The 17,024-nt window shown below is 31.4% G+C and overlaps 1 protein-coding gene and 1 long non-coding RNA gene across 3 annotated transcripts in view; one reads left to right on the top strand and one right to left on the bottom strand.

Annotated features, from left to right (window-relative positions):
* LOC140434757 (uncharacterized) overlaps positions 1 to 10,137 on the top strand; it is a 57,492-nt gene extending 47,355 nt beyond the window's left edge. Inside the window, exon 3 of the long non-coding RNA XR_011950084.1 lies at positions 1,406 to 10,137. This is a non-coding gene — a long non-coding RNA (uncharacterized lncRNA). The remainder of the gene's footprint in view (positions 1 to 1,405) is intronic.
* The window catches only part of bs (serum response factor blistered), a 396,649-nt gene that overhangs the window by 196,741 nt on the left and 182,884 nt on the right, over positions 1 to 17,024 (bottom strand). The gene's annotated exons all lie outside the window — the stretch shown is intronic.

Raw genomic sequence — 17,024 nt, 5'->3', positions numbered from 1 at the left:
ACTAAATTTATGGTAATCACGAAATCAAAGAACATCAGAGCTAATCTTGTAATAGACAATACAACGATTGAGCGTGTGTCCTGTTATAAATATCTAGGTGCTTGGATCACAGACGATACTGATCAAACAAAAGAGATTAGATGTAGAATAGAAATCGCTAGATCAGTCTTTAATAGAATGCGCAAACTCTTTTGCAATCGTGATATCAATATAAAGTTACGAATACGAATGCTGCGGTGTTATGTCTTTTCTACCCTGTTGTATGGAGTAGAGGCTTGGACACTAAAACAGTTGACCACAAAAAACATCGAAGCTTTCGAGATGTGGTGCTATAGGCGCATTCTCAGAATATCATGGATGGACCGCGTCACTAACACGCAAGTACTCCAAACTTTAGACAAAAGATGCGAAATTCTAAATGAGATAAAAACTAGAAAGATGGAATACTTGGGGCACATTGTGAGAGGTGAAAAGTACGAACTTTTAAGAAATATCATGCAGGGCAAAATTAAGGGCAAAAGAAGTGTGGGAAGAAGAAAAATATCGTGGCTTCGTAATCTACGTGAATGGTTCGGGTGTAGTTCGATTGAACTTTTTAGGCGCGCTGCTAACAAAGTCGCAGTGGCCATGATGATTTCCAATCTCCGCTAGGAGTGGCACGAGAAGAAGAAGAAGAAGGTCAATGAAAGTGATTAATTTTATTGATCTCACTAAAATCGTAAAAAATGGCAAACATAGCCTTTAAAACGCATAATTATTTTTGTCGATAGGACATTTGGATCAAAAGATATCGAATTTTTACCGTCCCGCTGATACAAATTTTATTGAACATTGATTTCGCGCGTAACTGACATGCTACACAAAAAATGTTTATAAACATTTTTGTTTAAAATTATCTCAGCTACATTTTTTATTTGAAACCTTTTTTTTCTACAGTGTACAGATTTTTGGCAAATCGATTTGTATACGTTTTTACCCCCCTGCGAGGAAGGTTTAAGGTTTTTTTTTGCATCTTTTTTTCGGTCCCAAAATTAATATTCTCTGCAAAATTCAGCTTGTTCGAATGATTTTTAGGGATAAACTCTCTGAAGAATGGACTACCTATTTCTATTTTTTAGTTTTTAGTTGGTTTTCACAACGCAAAACAAGACTGATAAAATTTTTTTATATTTAATTTATTTTTTGTTATTATAAAATTTCCATCAGTGGTTAAAATTTAATACGATAATAAAATGATAAAGGAACTCGGAACTTTTATAAACAATATGAGTTCTTGTAAATATACTTTTTTATTTCAAGTTCACATTGACCTAAGACAACAAGCAGAGAACATATCACCATAAACATCACTAAGCACTTGTAACTTTTATCTAAAAAAATCATATCAAAGTATTTCTTGTTCCAGAAACGGACCATGTGGGCGAAACCAGCAGAGAGAAATTCGACCATCGCCATGAACAGCAGTGGTACAGGTTGCACAGTACCATTAACTCACTGACGTAAGCTAGATCGCCGACAAAGACAAAACCTACACACATTTTGTTCGTATCAATGTCTAGGTCACTACGTAGTATCATATACAGGGTATATCAACGCAAAACACTTTTGATTGGATTATAAGAGGCTGTGAGTGGATATTAAAAATATAAGATATTCGAAATATCTCAAAATTCTTTAATGTTCATTTATTGTAAAATATTACTACTAATGTGGTAGTTTGGTGAAAAAATTAATAATACCGAACAAAAAATCAATACTACATATCTTATGTTTATAATCGATTTATTTATTTCTGATATTTTTACTTCTTGGTATGACTGTACGGTATAATTGTTAAATGTTTTTAATTTTTATGAAATTCCCTTTAATCATATTTTTTTATTAACCAACTTGTACATACTTTATACAATAATACTATGTATAACAACCATTTATTTAAAAATTTAAGAACTCACGATATCTACTTTTAATGTCGCCATATTAAATGTTTCTTCGTATTTGTAGTCATCTCATATTTAATGCCATCATTTATTCACGATGAGTTTAAACTCTCAGAAAAATATATTATCAACCGTTTACCAACTTCAATTATCTTTCTCCTTCCGTTTCATTTTTGTATAATTCATTTCAGTCTTAATAAGTAAATGGCTAAATCTCTTGTTATGGTATCTTCTTAGGCTGACGCAGGAACCGAATCAAACTTTTTTTGATTATTGTTCCCTAGAAAATTTTATTAATTTTTTCAGTTGTTGTTGAATAAGAATTGCTTTATTATCTAATTTTTTGCTACTTTATCTTCTTAGAGCAATGCAGTAATCTACCTAATCAAACCTTTTTTTATTATTGTTCCTCAGAGAAGTTTATTATTTTTTTTTTGCAATTATGTATCGTCGAATAGATATCAAATGTATTGGTGGTTGGGGATTTAATTTAAAACCCGTACGTCTATCATTTCCCAAGATTCTTGAGTATCGATAGAATAATTTACTATAAAAGAAAAAATTTCAAAAAAATATATTTTTTCATACTTATTATAGATTTGAATTGCAGAAATATTTAATAAAATATAAAAAAGTTGACTTTGTCAAAAGCTCATTCATGCCCTAAGTTCTATATTAAACTATAAACCAAATTAATTCTGGTTTGCTTTGAAGCTTAAATTTATTTGGAATGCAATTTCATTTTCGCCACAGAATGCATTTGTGTTATTTTCAGAATATACTTCAAGATTAATGTAAACAAAATATTTTAAAAAGCAGGTAAAACACTATTAAGGTATAGTCACAAAACGGTCTGTGTAGTTTTCTTCAGTAGATGAGGAAGTATCCTTAAATATAACACAAATTTGTAAAACGGTACGTAACGTTCAGTTAACTTTATGTATGATTCTTTTGTAATTTGTTTTCTGGTTTTTCTGTTATTTTTTTAAAGATAGGGACTATTATGGGTTACTATGCTTCCACAATATTGTCCCTCCATTATTTTACAGCTTGTCCTACTGATTACCATCACCTTCCTCCTTATTACTACTCGTAAATTATGTCATTGTATTCACCAGGTCTATGAACATATTGCTATGTATTTATATTTTATACTGTGTCCACATCTCAAATTCCAAATGTCCAAATTTCATGTATGCTGTTTTGATCAAATTAGTCCCCAAATTTCAATTGCCACGTTTTCCATTCCTAGAGATTTTCTGTTCAACACAGATTTTTTCAATATATAAATAGAGATATATATTTCAATACCTTACCGTAAAAGACTCTTATAACCTTCCTTCCAGAATCACTTTATTTAATTTTTCTTTTAAGGTCATTTCCACTAACTTAATAAGTTTCGTAGGTATTTTTAACAACTCCTTCGTTTCGTATAGTTTTTCTCTATTAATTGAGTCATATGCCTGCCTAAAGTCTATAAACGAAATAAATAAACTTAGATTTTGGTCATAGGTGTTGTGCAATATTTTTTTCATCGTAAAAATCTGATCAAAATTGTAGATCTGCCTGTCCTAAACCCTCCCTGATATTCGTCTATTATTTCGGATTCATATAGTGTTAGTCAGTTTCTTAATATTCACAAGGAAACTAAATTCCTGTAGCTGGCTGTATACCTTGTATCACAAAAAATTTATTAAAATCCTTTATAAAAGGTATATAATTAAAAAACCCAATCGGGCTATATCATAAAGACAAAACGTTTTCGGAATCCATATTCCATCATCAGTGTCTAGGTATAAATGTTTAAAGCCACTAAATATCTGGGTAAAAACCTGTTGTAGGTTAACATTAAGTTTACATTATTCGATCTTATATATTAAGATGTTAAAGTTACCAGTGGATTTGATAACATGGCAACGTTATCAAATCCTGGATTTCTATATGAAGTTGCTAGTCCTGAGACAAAGTGTCTACAAGGACTTGATGCTATCATCTACAATGCTGTTATTCACCTACAGGAATCAACAAAACACTTGGGTTACAAGAGAAGTGTTTAGTCAGCGGTTCCACCAAGAATTTGCCCAGAAGTAAAAAGTTTATAAATCTGTCAAAACTATCCGACACAAGTTTACCCGTATTTCATAATATAACAGACCACCAAAATGGACAAAACTTTAGATCACAGGATAAGCAGATCCCAAGCACGTTCTTGCCGCTAATCTCTCCACGTTTACTTCAGCTTATCGATCAAAATGTTATTCAGGGTATCTATCAATCATATTATTCTTTGAAATTTTCGAAAAAAAGCTTTTAAACAAAAACTATCAGTTGCAAAAAAACACAATTGAAAGATCATTTCGAAATAAGTTAAGTCACTTCTTGTTCTAAATGTGCCTATCTTCTAGAGATGTTGGCGACCACATTGACCCATCTTATTCTATTCACAGCAGCTCGAAATGAATCAGTTGATGTTAGACCAGTCCATTTCCTAAGATTGGCCAGCCAGGATATACGTTTACGCCCAGGGCCTCTCTTACGCTCAATCTTGCCCTGTAAAATCAACTGTAGAAGTCGGTATTTATCATTACGCATGATGTGGCCGAAGGAAGCCACATCATGCGTAAGTAATTTTCTGTTTTTTATGGTGTTAATAATTTCTTTGTCTTTTCTTAGCCTCTAGAGAATAGTTATGTTACTTGTGTGGTGTATATATGAGACCCTAAACATACGTCGGTAGCCCCACATTTCAAATGCCTCAAATCGTTTTATGGCATCTTCTGTAAGGCTCCAGCTTTCTACTCCATAGAGGAGGACACTAAAGACGTAACATCTAAGAATTCTTATGCGTATATTGATACTTAAAGATAAGTTGGAGAGAATCTTCCTAAGGCTGTTGAAACCTGAGTTTCTGGCTTTTTCAATACGAGTTTTTATTTCGTAGCTGTGATCCCAAGTATCCTTAATATTGCAGTCCAAAAAGCATATTTTTTTCACTCTTAACGGTGTATGGTTAATTGTAATTTGGGCGTTTATGCCGGTGTTCTTACTAATGATCATTATTTTTGTCTCCTTGCAATTTAGTTTTAGTCCCTATTTGTGACATGCTTCTACAACGTTATCCATCATCCTTTGGAGCCCCTGCGCACTATCTGCCAGCAACACTCTAATGTCATTTATAAGTTGGCCATTTACAGCTATCTCATCTTCTGATTCGTCCAAGGTCTCTCTAAAGATGTTTTCAGAGTATATGTTAAATAATGCCGGTCACAATATGCAACCCTGTCTAACTCCTTTTTTGACTGTGAAGATCTCGGACAGTTCATTTTCTAATCGTACTGTTGCTTTTTCTTGGAGATATAAATTTGAGATCAGTCTTATATCCTTATCATTCAGTTCTGATGTTTTTAGGATATCGATTAGTTTCCCATGTGGGACTTTATCAAATTCCTTATTGAAATCAATGAAACATGCATACACATCGCAGTTGACATCTCTGGCTCTCTGTATGAGAACTTGCAAACTAAAAAGTGATCTCCTCGTTCCGAATCCTGCTCTGAATCCTAATTGAACTTCACTCAGATGTTCTTCTAATTTGGTGTATATGCGCAAGTGAATGATTGTAAGGAGTACTTTAAGTACATGGCTCATCAAACTAATTAATCTATGTTCTTCACATTTTCTAGAGTTGGCTTTTTCAGGAAGTGGAATGAATATTGATAGTAGCCAGTCTTTTGGTAAGTAACCAATCTCGTAGATGTTGTTAAATAGCTTCAGAGCTATGATTTGGTGTGCCTTTAATAGCTTTAAAATTTCACCATGCACCTCATCAGGTCCTGGTGATTTCCCATCTTTAATCCGCTTAATGACCATAGTTACGTTAAGTCACTAGAAATACATATTATGTGATTATATAAAAAATGTTTACTACAGAATCCCTTACTAACCTAGTGTATGTACACATGAAATTATTTATTTTATTAATCTTAAGTTTTCTCTACAATCCAGTAGTCCAAAAAATTAACACATCACAACAGAAAATAATTGTTGCTTAAAAATAATAGTTGGTTGTTATACAATCAATTTGTAGCGTTGCTACCATCGTGATCCTATCCCAAGTTAACTTCATCTATTCTAACTTGGCTGCACCGTATTGATCCGTAAATACAAAAATTCAGTTGATTTTCATATTTTTATCTTTTTGTTATTTTTTTAAACTTCTTTCATCTTTTTGCGAGCTTGACCGAGATTCTTTTTAGCTTAGTTTATACCGTCTACTCGCAGTAACCTTCCATCTAATACATATATATATATATATATATATATATATATATATATATATATATATATATATATATATATATATATATATATAATAGTATATATTTATATCTAGTACGTCTTAGTTAAATGTGCCATATAATTTAAAATATAAAATAGATAAAAAAAAGCCTCTAATAGGACTACATAAACGATGCAGAATTTTGCATAGGGATATTTTGCATAGATATTTTGCTAAGCTGAAAAAAGGAAAGTTTACAGAGGAATTGTCAATGTAAACGGGTTCTAAATGGTCAAATAATAGGAAATATGTGTTTAGAAACTATTTTCATTTATATAACATTGGACAATAATATAATTCTAGTGTTAGTTTTTATTTTAATTCCATCAAGGTATTTTCACAACCACTAACAAAGTTTTATGGGAACGCCTTTTTTCACTTCGGCTAATACTACAGTCGTCACTGAAGCTCTAAAAATCATACAAACAAGCTGAATTTTACTGAGAATGTCAGTTTTGGGACCACAAAAGAGATGCAATAAAGTTTACCACTTCTACCTCTGTCCTTCCCCCTAACCCCCCCTCGTACTGGGAAAAAATTTCGATTTACCAAGAATGTGTACACCGTAAAAAAAAACGTTTCAAATAAAAGATGTAGACGAGATAATTTTGAACAAAAATATTTATTAGCACGTTTTGTGTAGAATGAACCGTTTTCTAAGATACAAAGCTTGAAGCGACTGACGCTTATGAATGTCAGTTACGCGCGCTAAGTCAATTTTAAACAAAACTTAAATTTAAATTTGTATCAACTCGACTAATCGACAAAAATCTACAATCGACTCGAATATACAATTTCTGTATGTTGCCGTAAATAAATTCAGTTTTTATACAGGTGTTAAATAAATAAAAATTTTTTTCTTCAAACGTCAAATAATGATGACATTACTTATCTAACTTGATCCTGCCAAAGTTTGATGTCTCCGCCGGCAGCAGTTTTTTTCCCATTTCTTGACGGCGGAGGGACAAATGTCATTAACAACAATTAAACATCATTTTTATTTCTAGTAATATTAAGTACAATTAGTTAATGAGGCATTTTCAAAATTGAAACCGTGCAAAAATGTTCCCGACTTTTGATACGCATTGGTAATTGTTGATGATACTGATGGTCGAGAACAACTTTCAGCAATCATTCCCGATGTTGGCGAATCATGAGGGTTTAAAATTTTTTAAGCATTATCGTTCTTATCGGACTTGGAGGGCCCCAAACGTGCTACTGCATCATTAGCCGCGGACTCAATTTCGTTTAGGTTTTCCATTTTCGCACTAAATTTGCGCTTGCGGTTGCAACAACAATAAGCTGTCTTTAATAATTGCAAACAACTGTCAAACAACTGTAACCAGGGAGACGCAAATCCCACCGACGACTTAATTATTTTAATTTCTAACATCTAGACGACTTTGATAGTTGTCACGTTAATTTCGAGTAAAAATAGCGTATGAATTGTACTATTTATGGTTGAAAATTGCTACGTTTGAAGAAAAAATAGTATACTTTATTCGGCAAAGAAGCGACTTTTCTCGACTTGCCCTCTATTACGCGCCTCACTTCGTTCGGCGCGTAATATCGGGCGCGTCAAGAAAAGTCATGCTTCTCCGCCTCATAAAGTAATATACTATTACGATTCTCATGGGATCAATAAAATTTATTACTTTTATCGACCGGTAACTATGGAATTTTCATAGATGGAGTCTAATTTTTGAAACCTTTAGCATAAAATCTTGGTTTTGAGTTTTAGCAAGAAATGTGCGACATTTGAAATCTGCGTTATTTAGGCATATTTCAAATTTCTCATATTTGTTGCCACAACTCAAATTCGAAATGTTTTAAAAACTAGGCTCTGATAATGAAAATTCCACTACGACCGGTCAATGAAATTGATATTATTATTGATCTCATGAGAATCGTAAAAATGGGAAAAATCGCGCAATGTTTATTTATTGAACAGATTATAGAAACTGACTATAATTGAGGCAAATACAAAGATTGCATACAAAAGTTGCACTCTTCACATTTAAAACACATTTTAATTTTTGTAGATAAGACACTCTGATCCAAATATATCGAATTTTTACCGTCGAGTCGATTCAAATTTTATTTAAAATTGATTTCGCGCGCGTAACTGACTTTTAACATCGCCGGTCGCTTCAACCGTTGTTTCTGAGAGAACACATTCTACGAAAAGAGTGCTTATAAATATTTTTATTAAAAATGATTTTAGTTACATGTTTTATTTAAATCAGTTTTTTCTACAGCGTACAGATTGTTGGCAAATCGATTTTTCCCCTGCGAGGGGAGATTAAGGGGGAAGCTGGAGGGTAGGAGTGGTAAGCTTTTTTGGATATTTTTTGGGATCCTTAAAATTAACATTTTCAGCAAAATTTAGTTTGTTCGTATGATTTTTAGAGGTCAATTCTCTGATAAATGGACTATACTACCTTTAATAAATAAAGATAAGACATAATAAGAAAAAAATATTAAGAAAAACTACAATCTTTCAGTCTAATTGGTAATATGTTTAATAAAACGTTAAAATTAAAAATTCAAATGGATTGCAATTGTACAAATTGTTCAGAACGAACGTTTTAGGCCTTATTAGACAATCTTCAGTAAACTTAGAAGGCAACTAAGTTTAACTAGTTTTAGATGACTGGTATCTTTTGATCAACACAGATGCGACTGTAGTTTTGTATTGTGTTTCGTGAGTAGTGTCCCCGAACAGTTGTTCTTTGAACAGTGTTCTTTGACAATATGTTGTTTCAATTTATATCTTTAAGCATTTAATACATATTTAAAAAAACATCTCCTGCTTGGTGATGAGGTTATTAACAATTTGAACAAATACCAATATATCAACATATACCAATTACACTGGAAGTTTTCACTTCAGTGTAGTTTTTTTAACTACTCTGGCATACAGGCAACCCCCTGGAACTTTCCTACTTTAAACATATATTTATTTAACATTCGAGAGGAAGAAAATGTAGTAGTACCGTATAAGTGTCCAGTCCAAGGTTTAATCTTTAGTGTCCTTTAGAGTCATTATTGGATAAAATGTGTTTGTAATTTGTTATATAAAATGTACATATATTAATATATAATGTAAAAAAAATTCTCAAGGGTGCCATCTTAAATTAAAATTAGTTTATATTTCTTAACGTCCCACTTTCTATTTTCTGTATATAATTAAACAATGCGAGAATTAAATGCCATATTAATAACTCAACGTAAGTTAATTGCTACATGAGCTAACCGTACTATAACTATCTTTATACTAAAACCGAGCAATGTAAAATACTGATAGATCTATTTGAACCTTTGTTTGAAAAGTCAAATTTCATTTTTTAAATTTTTTGAACTAAAATACTACTGAAAAAGTTAAAAGTGAAATTTAACTTGTTTAAATTGTTCCATTGTTCAAATAAATCCATCAGTATTTTAAATTGCCCGGTTTTAGTATAGTTTGTCTCAAAATATATCGTTTTGACTTTCCCGTCGTTAAAGGATTAGTGGTATTATCGCCATTATTATTAGACAAATACGTTTTAAATTTCTACCTGACCGCTCAGGGTTGAATCAGGTACGGCTATAATGTAATCAGTCATTAACAATCTCTACTTGCTACTGTGTGTATAGTATATCAGTGAAGATTGTTCGTAACAAATATGTTTCGTCCACGGAAAAATAATCGCTCGAGATCTACTAAACATAATCAAAAGCATTTGTCATTGGACGCAAAAAAATAGTTAAAAATGTGTGTCATACTTTAATAGATAGGGGCCTAATCAAACAAAATGTTGTGAAAAGAACATATTTACTTACAAAAACGTCGATATCGTCGACAAAGGCTATTGTAAGCGAAGAACCATTGACAGGACGAAAAAAAGTAGTAATTTTTAGTCTCATTATTTGGACAGTACTCAAGAGGATATTATAAGAAGATCAATAAGTTGTTCTTTACGAAAATCAGATAGTTCCTACGTTAGATAAATTAAATTGAAGTTATAGGAAGAAGAAACAAATATAGATACCACTCTTCATGTAGTCCTTTCTAAAATAAGTTTTAAACACTTGAAGAACTGAGTATCTCTCTGAAATTATAGGTTAGAAAACAAATCTATCATATATCTGGATAAAACATGGTTTGATACTTACGATATAGTATGTAAAAGAAGGTCGATTTTAGTAAAAAATGTCATAAGAAAGCATCTTTAAATACAGGAAAACGCATAACAATAATTCACGCCAGTTCGAAAGATATGTGGGTTGTAAACTGTTTGTTCTTATCTGCAAAGAGTATCAAAGACTTCAGCTTAGACTATCATGAAGATACCAGTGCAGAATTTTTTGAAAATCGGTTTCAAAATTCTCTTTTGAAAAATATTCCTGAAAGTAGTGTAATCGTCATGGATAACGCAAGCTACTACAGTCTAGAGCTACAAAAAGCGCCAAACAAGTACTAAAACTGATATGTATGGCTTTAAAATAATTAACATTTTTTAATAAAGACTCATAAATTTCAGTTTTAGTACTTGTTTGGCGCTTTTTGTAGCTCTAGACTGTAGTAGCTTGTGTTATTCATGACGATTACACTACTTTCAGGAATATTTTTCAAAAGAGAATTTTGAAACCGATTTTCAAAAAGTTCTGCACTGGTATCTTCATGATAGTCTAAGCTGAAGTCTTTGATATTCTTTGCAGATAAGAACAAACAGTTTAGAATCCACATATCTTTCGAACTGGCGTGAATTATTGTTATGCGTTTTCATGTATTTAAAGATGCTTTCGTATGACATTTTTTACTAAAATTGACCTTCTTTTACATACTATATCATGAGTATCAAACCATGTTTTATCCAGATATATGATAGATTTGTTTTCTAACCTATAATTTCAGAGAGATACTCAGTTCTTCGAGTGTTTAAAACTTATTTTAGAAAGGACTGTATGGAGAGTGGTATCTATATTTGTTTCTTCTTCCTATAACTTCAATTTAATTTATCTAACGTAGGAACTATCTGATTTTCGTAAAGAACAACTTATTGTTCGTCTTATAATAATATCTTATTGAGTACTGTCCAAATAATGAGACTAAAAATTACTACTTTTTTTCGTCCTGTCAATGGTTCTCCGCTTACAATAGCCCTTGTCGACGATATCGACGTTTTTGTAAGTAAATATGTTCTTTCCACAACATTTTGTTAGATTAAGCCCCTATCTATTAAAGTATGACACACATTTTTAACTATTTTTTTGCGTCCAATGACAAATACTTTTGATTATGTTTAGTAGATCTCGAGCGATTATTTTTCCGTGGACGAAACATTTTTTACGAAAAGAGATTTTTAATGACTGATTACATTAGCCGTACCTGATTCAACCCTGAGCTGTCAGGTAGAAATTTAAAACGTATTTGTCTATTAATAATGGCGATAATACCACTAATCCTTTAAGGACGGAAAAGTTAAAACGATATATTTTGAGACAAACAATATAAAGGTAGCTAGTAAGATCAACTCGTGTAGCAGGTAACTTTAATATTTTATTGAGTATTAGATACATTATATTTATAATACTCCCCTTTTCCTAGATAATATTGAGTCAATGGCCCTATTTTTTATTTCCGCTATAATCTTGTAATCCTAAGATTTTTGCTGTTTATCTGATCACTGTATATCATTTTTAATACTTACGAAATCTTCGTCCAAAATATATATTCCTTATATATTTTATTAGATAGTAGATTATATCTAATCTACTATCTTCATTGTTTTGTGTTACAACTAAGTATAATATTTCAATCTACATGGTTATTTGCCCTTTACTAAGTTAGTCCGTATTGTTATAAAGACCAGTGTTTTTCAAAAGTCCGAAACGTGGACCTTAAAGAAAGCGGATGAAAATAAACTAGACGCTTTTGAAATGTAGGTATACCGCCGCATGTTAGAATATCCTGGATTGATCATCGCACTAAAGTATCGATATTAGAACATATAGGAAATATTGCTTAAACAAATACAACAGAGATATTTGCAGTATTTTGGACACATTGCTAGAAGAACACGTACGATTGAAAAACTGATAGTCGAGGGTAGAGTTGAAGGAAAGAGACCTAGGGGAAGATTTCCAAGCTGTTGGGTAGATCAAACAAAAATATTGATTAACCAAGGGTTACATGAAGCCGAACAATTAGCCCAGGACAGGTAAGGATGGAGGAAAATCGTGAAAAAACTGTAAAGGCCTGATGGTGTCACTACATCCCAAAAGGGATTAGGACTGAGGAGGAGGTTTTTCAAATGCTTGTTCAATTTCGGATACTATATATAAGCTTTAAATTTTTGGTATTACAATCTTGTATCCTATTGTATAGCGTTCAATGAAAATTCTAGTTGACAGTTCTCAACCCACATAAATTATACACAAATAAACAGACTTACATTTTTGAGAACTATTGGCAACTAAAATTACCATGGCATGCTATACAATAGGAATCAAAATTATAATACAAAAATTTAAAACAGATGTCTCAATACATAAACAGATTTATGTATACTAAGTAGTTAAATAAACTCAAAGAACAATATAGTTCTTTCTAATATCGTGATAATATAGGGTGATTCATTTAAGAAAGTTGAAAAAGTTTTAAAGTCATGTTTTGAATCATCTTGTTTATTAAATATTACATGCACAATATGTGCAGTTTCAATAAAATTGACTATAATTATTACAAAAAATTATATTACAGCAAATATTTACAATTTCAATATAAAGATACAGGGTGTCAAATCGGAGACTATTTCAAAATATTGGTCATATCTCGTAACATACTCGGTATGAGGTAGCATAATCCTCATATTGAGATAATTCTCAAGAACTGTTCTATCGAAATCCGCAATAATATAAAGGGCAATTTATTTAAAAAATGAAAGTTTTAGTCAACTTTCGCTATATCCGGAACTGATAGGAAGCTCTAAATATTTTAGAACAACTGGACATATCCAAAAACCCCATATCCTAAATTTTCAGCTGTTGATTACGTCAAGTTTCTCTAAAACGTCTAACTATAACTCCCAAAGAATCACCCTCTAGGTATATTAGTTCTAACTTCTTCGTATTTTGCAATTATTATTTCTACGTTGAACATTATGTAGACATTATCTAATATATCCATTTTGTATGTTGTAATCCATTTTTTTACTCATCCATCAAAGCCTTCTGGTTTTCTTTACAGACATTTAATATTCATCCTTTTTTTAACTGTCCAACATTAAGTTCCGTAAAACATGCTGATCTTATGACGGTGTTATAGAATTCACTGAAATCGTTCTGACCGTATATCACACCACTTGCCTCTTTTCATTTCATCCATCCCTCTCTAACTCTACTGCATACATCTACATCTATTTTCCTACATGTATTGCTCTAGAATACTCAATAATTTATAATATTACTTACTTCACAATAATTTTACTATCCAAAATTATCCTGTTATTTAGAGGTAGTAAACCCCCTCTAAATACCTATCTTATGCTGTTTTATGCTGTGTTATGCTTACAAATTTCTGAACTGTGAAAATTAATATACGATCAGTATCAGAATAGACATTGTCCGATGCACATTCTCCAATTACGGATCTTCCATTTCCCTTCTCTAAATGCTTTGGAGCTCATTGATTTTCTTACTCCTTCCATCCATGTTTTCTTCGGTCTTCCTCTCTTCTGGCCTCTAGTAGGTGTCCATGCGAGTACTTATTTCGGGAGTCTACTGTTTTCTATTCGCTGTACATGTCCGTACAATATGAGCTGCTTCTGTTGTATGTCATCCATCAGTGTACTTTCTATTCCCATGCGTTTCCTTATATCTTCATTTCTTCTCCTCTCCCTTCTCGAAATCCTTATCGTTCGCCTTATTGCATTTGTGCCAAATAGCCCCATTGAAATAAGAATGTGTATTAACATTTTTGTTATATATTGGTTTGACACCTAATATGTTTGAATTCTTTTCTGCATGGAGATGTAAATGTAAATCCAATCTGATTCCGCAAATTAATTCAAAGTGACTGACTCCATTGTGTTTCAGGTAGGAATAGTAAAGTTATTATACTATCAAAATAAATATTTTAAAATCCTGTTACATAATTTGGAGTAAATGTATATTAGGGATTATTTAAGCAGAACTTACATTCAATGATTAATAAGATTTTAAAAAATAGTATATAGATTTCTTAATATTTTTGTCGATAAGTGAACTAACATTTTCGTTGTTTTACTAGGTAATCTGATAAATATCCTCCTTTGAAAAAAAATATATTTTTTCAGAAACTTGGTTAATTTTATTCGTTATATTTTCCTTTTAGTTTAATACAACGATTCCAGCCATTTTTCAACTTCATTATGCTGTCCGGTATTACGATTTTATAAGCTCTGTTTGTTTTGCCAATTATCTTCGGTCGAGCTAATTTTTTCATTTATCACATCAGGAACTCAACTTATGAATTTTTGCCATTGTCTTAACGCTTTTGTAAAACAGAGAATTAATTTTCTTGGAGAAACAATACTTTCTTAACTTTAATTTGTTCATTGCACAATAATATTGGCAATTGATAGTTATACCTTTTTCATATATAGTCAATTAAAATACTGCCTTTGCAATCCCAATCCCATCTCTTGGCCGCTTCGGAGCACTTGTGCCAGCTTGAGTCCACTGTCGTGGGTTTATTCTGTTCTCTAGTGCGTAGTGGTTTTACGTTTCATCAATAAGACGCAATATAAGTCAAAATTCCGACAGATTGCGCTTCGTAAGGTCCAAACACTGCTGGGAAGTGGTCACGCGATCATGTCAATGTTAAGCACCGATCGGTATGATAAGTTTTTCAAATTCAAAATAAATGTGTGAAAATAATGTGTGACAACCTTAGCTTGTAACTTCGATAAAATGTTACCTGGAACCTTTGAACGTCTCTGGAACTTTCAAAACTTATAAGTGGACATTTAAGATCGTTACTTTAAAAGGTATAAAGGGTATAAATACAGAATTGCAAAACTATACAATGCAGTAAAAGAGTTGCTCTCGTCAATAAAGTAGGGACCTCTGTATATAAATAGAAACTAGAAATTCCGCTTTCAAATTAGTAGCAAAAAACTCCTAACAGCTTCACAAAACTATTTTTCTTAGAGGGAAGCTAAAACCAAAGAATTAATGTGGTGATTGTCAATGTCGGGGGAAACTAACTGGAGCTTAATGAAGAAAAATAACATATCAATATAACCAGACAGCCACATAACATTTAAGACATTATATACCATACAAATTATTACTGTAACAACAATGAATTGTCACAATCACGACAATAAATTATCACAAAATAAAAGAAAAACATATTCGACTGTGTAGAGGAAGGATAGAAGCCATAGGAAAATCCAGGAATAGAAAATGGATAACTAACGAATAAAACGTAAAAGTATTTTTTATTTAAACGGCAGCGAGTAGATTTTTAATCAAATATGTACCTGATAAAGTTTGAAAATGGCAATAATTGTTTAATCTCATTTTTGCATTAACGTGAAAACAGAATACTCCAGACTACCTATTATATCTCTGCAAATTAAGTTAAATTTCCAGTTCCGCGCTCTAAACTAATTAGCAAATATGTAACAACTGTTATAGCAAATTATGAAGATAATTTGAATAGTTCGACCGAGTCAATATTAATTTGATTCCACCAACGACCATCAGATTGTTGATTTTAATTTCCCAAGGGAGGTAGAAACAGTTATTATTGGCTATGATATCGATGTTTAACTACACAATTTCATTAAGTAAAGGGATTACTGAACGTAAATAAGGAAAGTCAGACAAATGAAATAAAATCAATTTTTTTTATAGTATGTACCTTTGGAATTAGCTCCTTCTAAATTTAACTAAGAATATACATAATTAACGAAAGTGTATCATCACGAATATAAAAATATTAATCTGATTACCTTCAAAAATAGGAATTGACATTTTTAAGAATACAGTAACACCTCTATTAACCGAAATACTTTTAATGGCATTGCATTACTTTTTCTCTACAGTAAAATGCTGAGAAGAGCGTCACGGAAGTACCGTCACAAAACGAAATAGAAGTTCGCAGTCACAGTAAACAGTTGAAAGAGTACATTTACGCGACGAGGAAGTACATTATACAACATGTAAACTTTTTCAATTTTATTAAAATCTATAAAAAATAATAAAATTATTTTATTCAATTTTAAAAATATTATTTAAATTTTTTTAAAAATACAGAAAATGTATTATGAAACTTCGCGCTAGTCTACCGTTCCGCCTAATGTACCACTTTCTTTTTTTTTTATTTTCCAGGAATATTCGGATCTGATTAAAATTAGATGAATGAGTAATTTTGTTATTGTTGCTTAATCAAAATTTTCATGTCACTTTTTAGTGCCTCTGCGTATACTTACAGTTTTATCACAATTGCTACCAGATTTTTCGTATTTATTTTTTGCAACTTTTGCTTTTTTGCTGACTTTTTTCCTCATTTCTTTCGTTTATATTTTTAGTTCATTATTTTTTTTTCTTTAGCTGTCATATTTCTTATTTGTACTCTATATTTTTCTCTCTGATGACTTTTAATAATAGTAAACTAACTATGAAAATATTTGTTAAATTTTTTAACTTTATTAAATATATAGTACCTATCAAAATTCAAACATAAATATAATAAGTAAACAGAAATAACC

The sequence above is a fragment of the Diabrotica undecimpunctata genome, chromosome 2 (genome assembly GCF_040954645.1).
Source record: "Diabrotica undecimpunctata isolate CICGRU chromosome 2, icDiaUnde3, whole genome shotgun sequence".
NCBI classification, from domain to species: domain Eukaryota; kingdom Metazoa; phylum Arthropoda; class Insecta; order Coleoptera; family Chrysomelidae; genus Diabrotica; species Diabrotica undecimpunctata.
The sequence above is the reverse complement of the archived record's forward strand: the minus strand, read 5'-3'. Positions and strand labels throughout refer to the sequence as shown.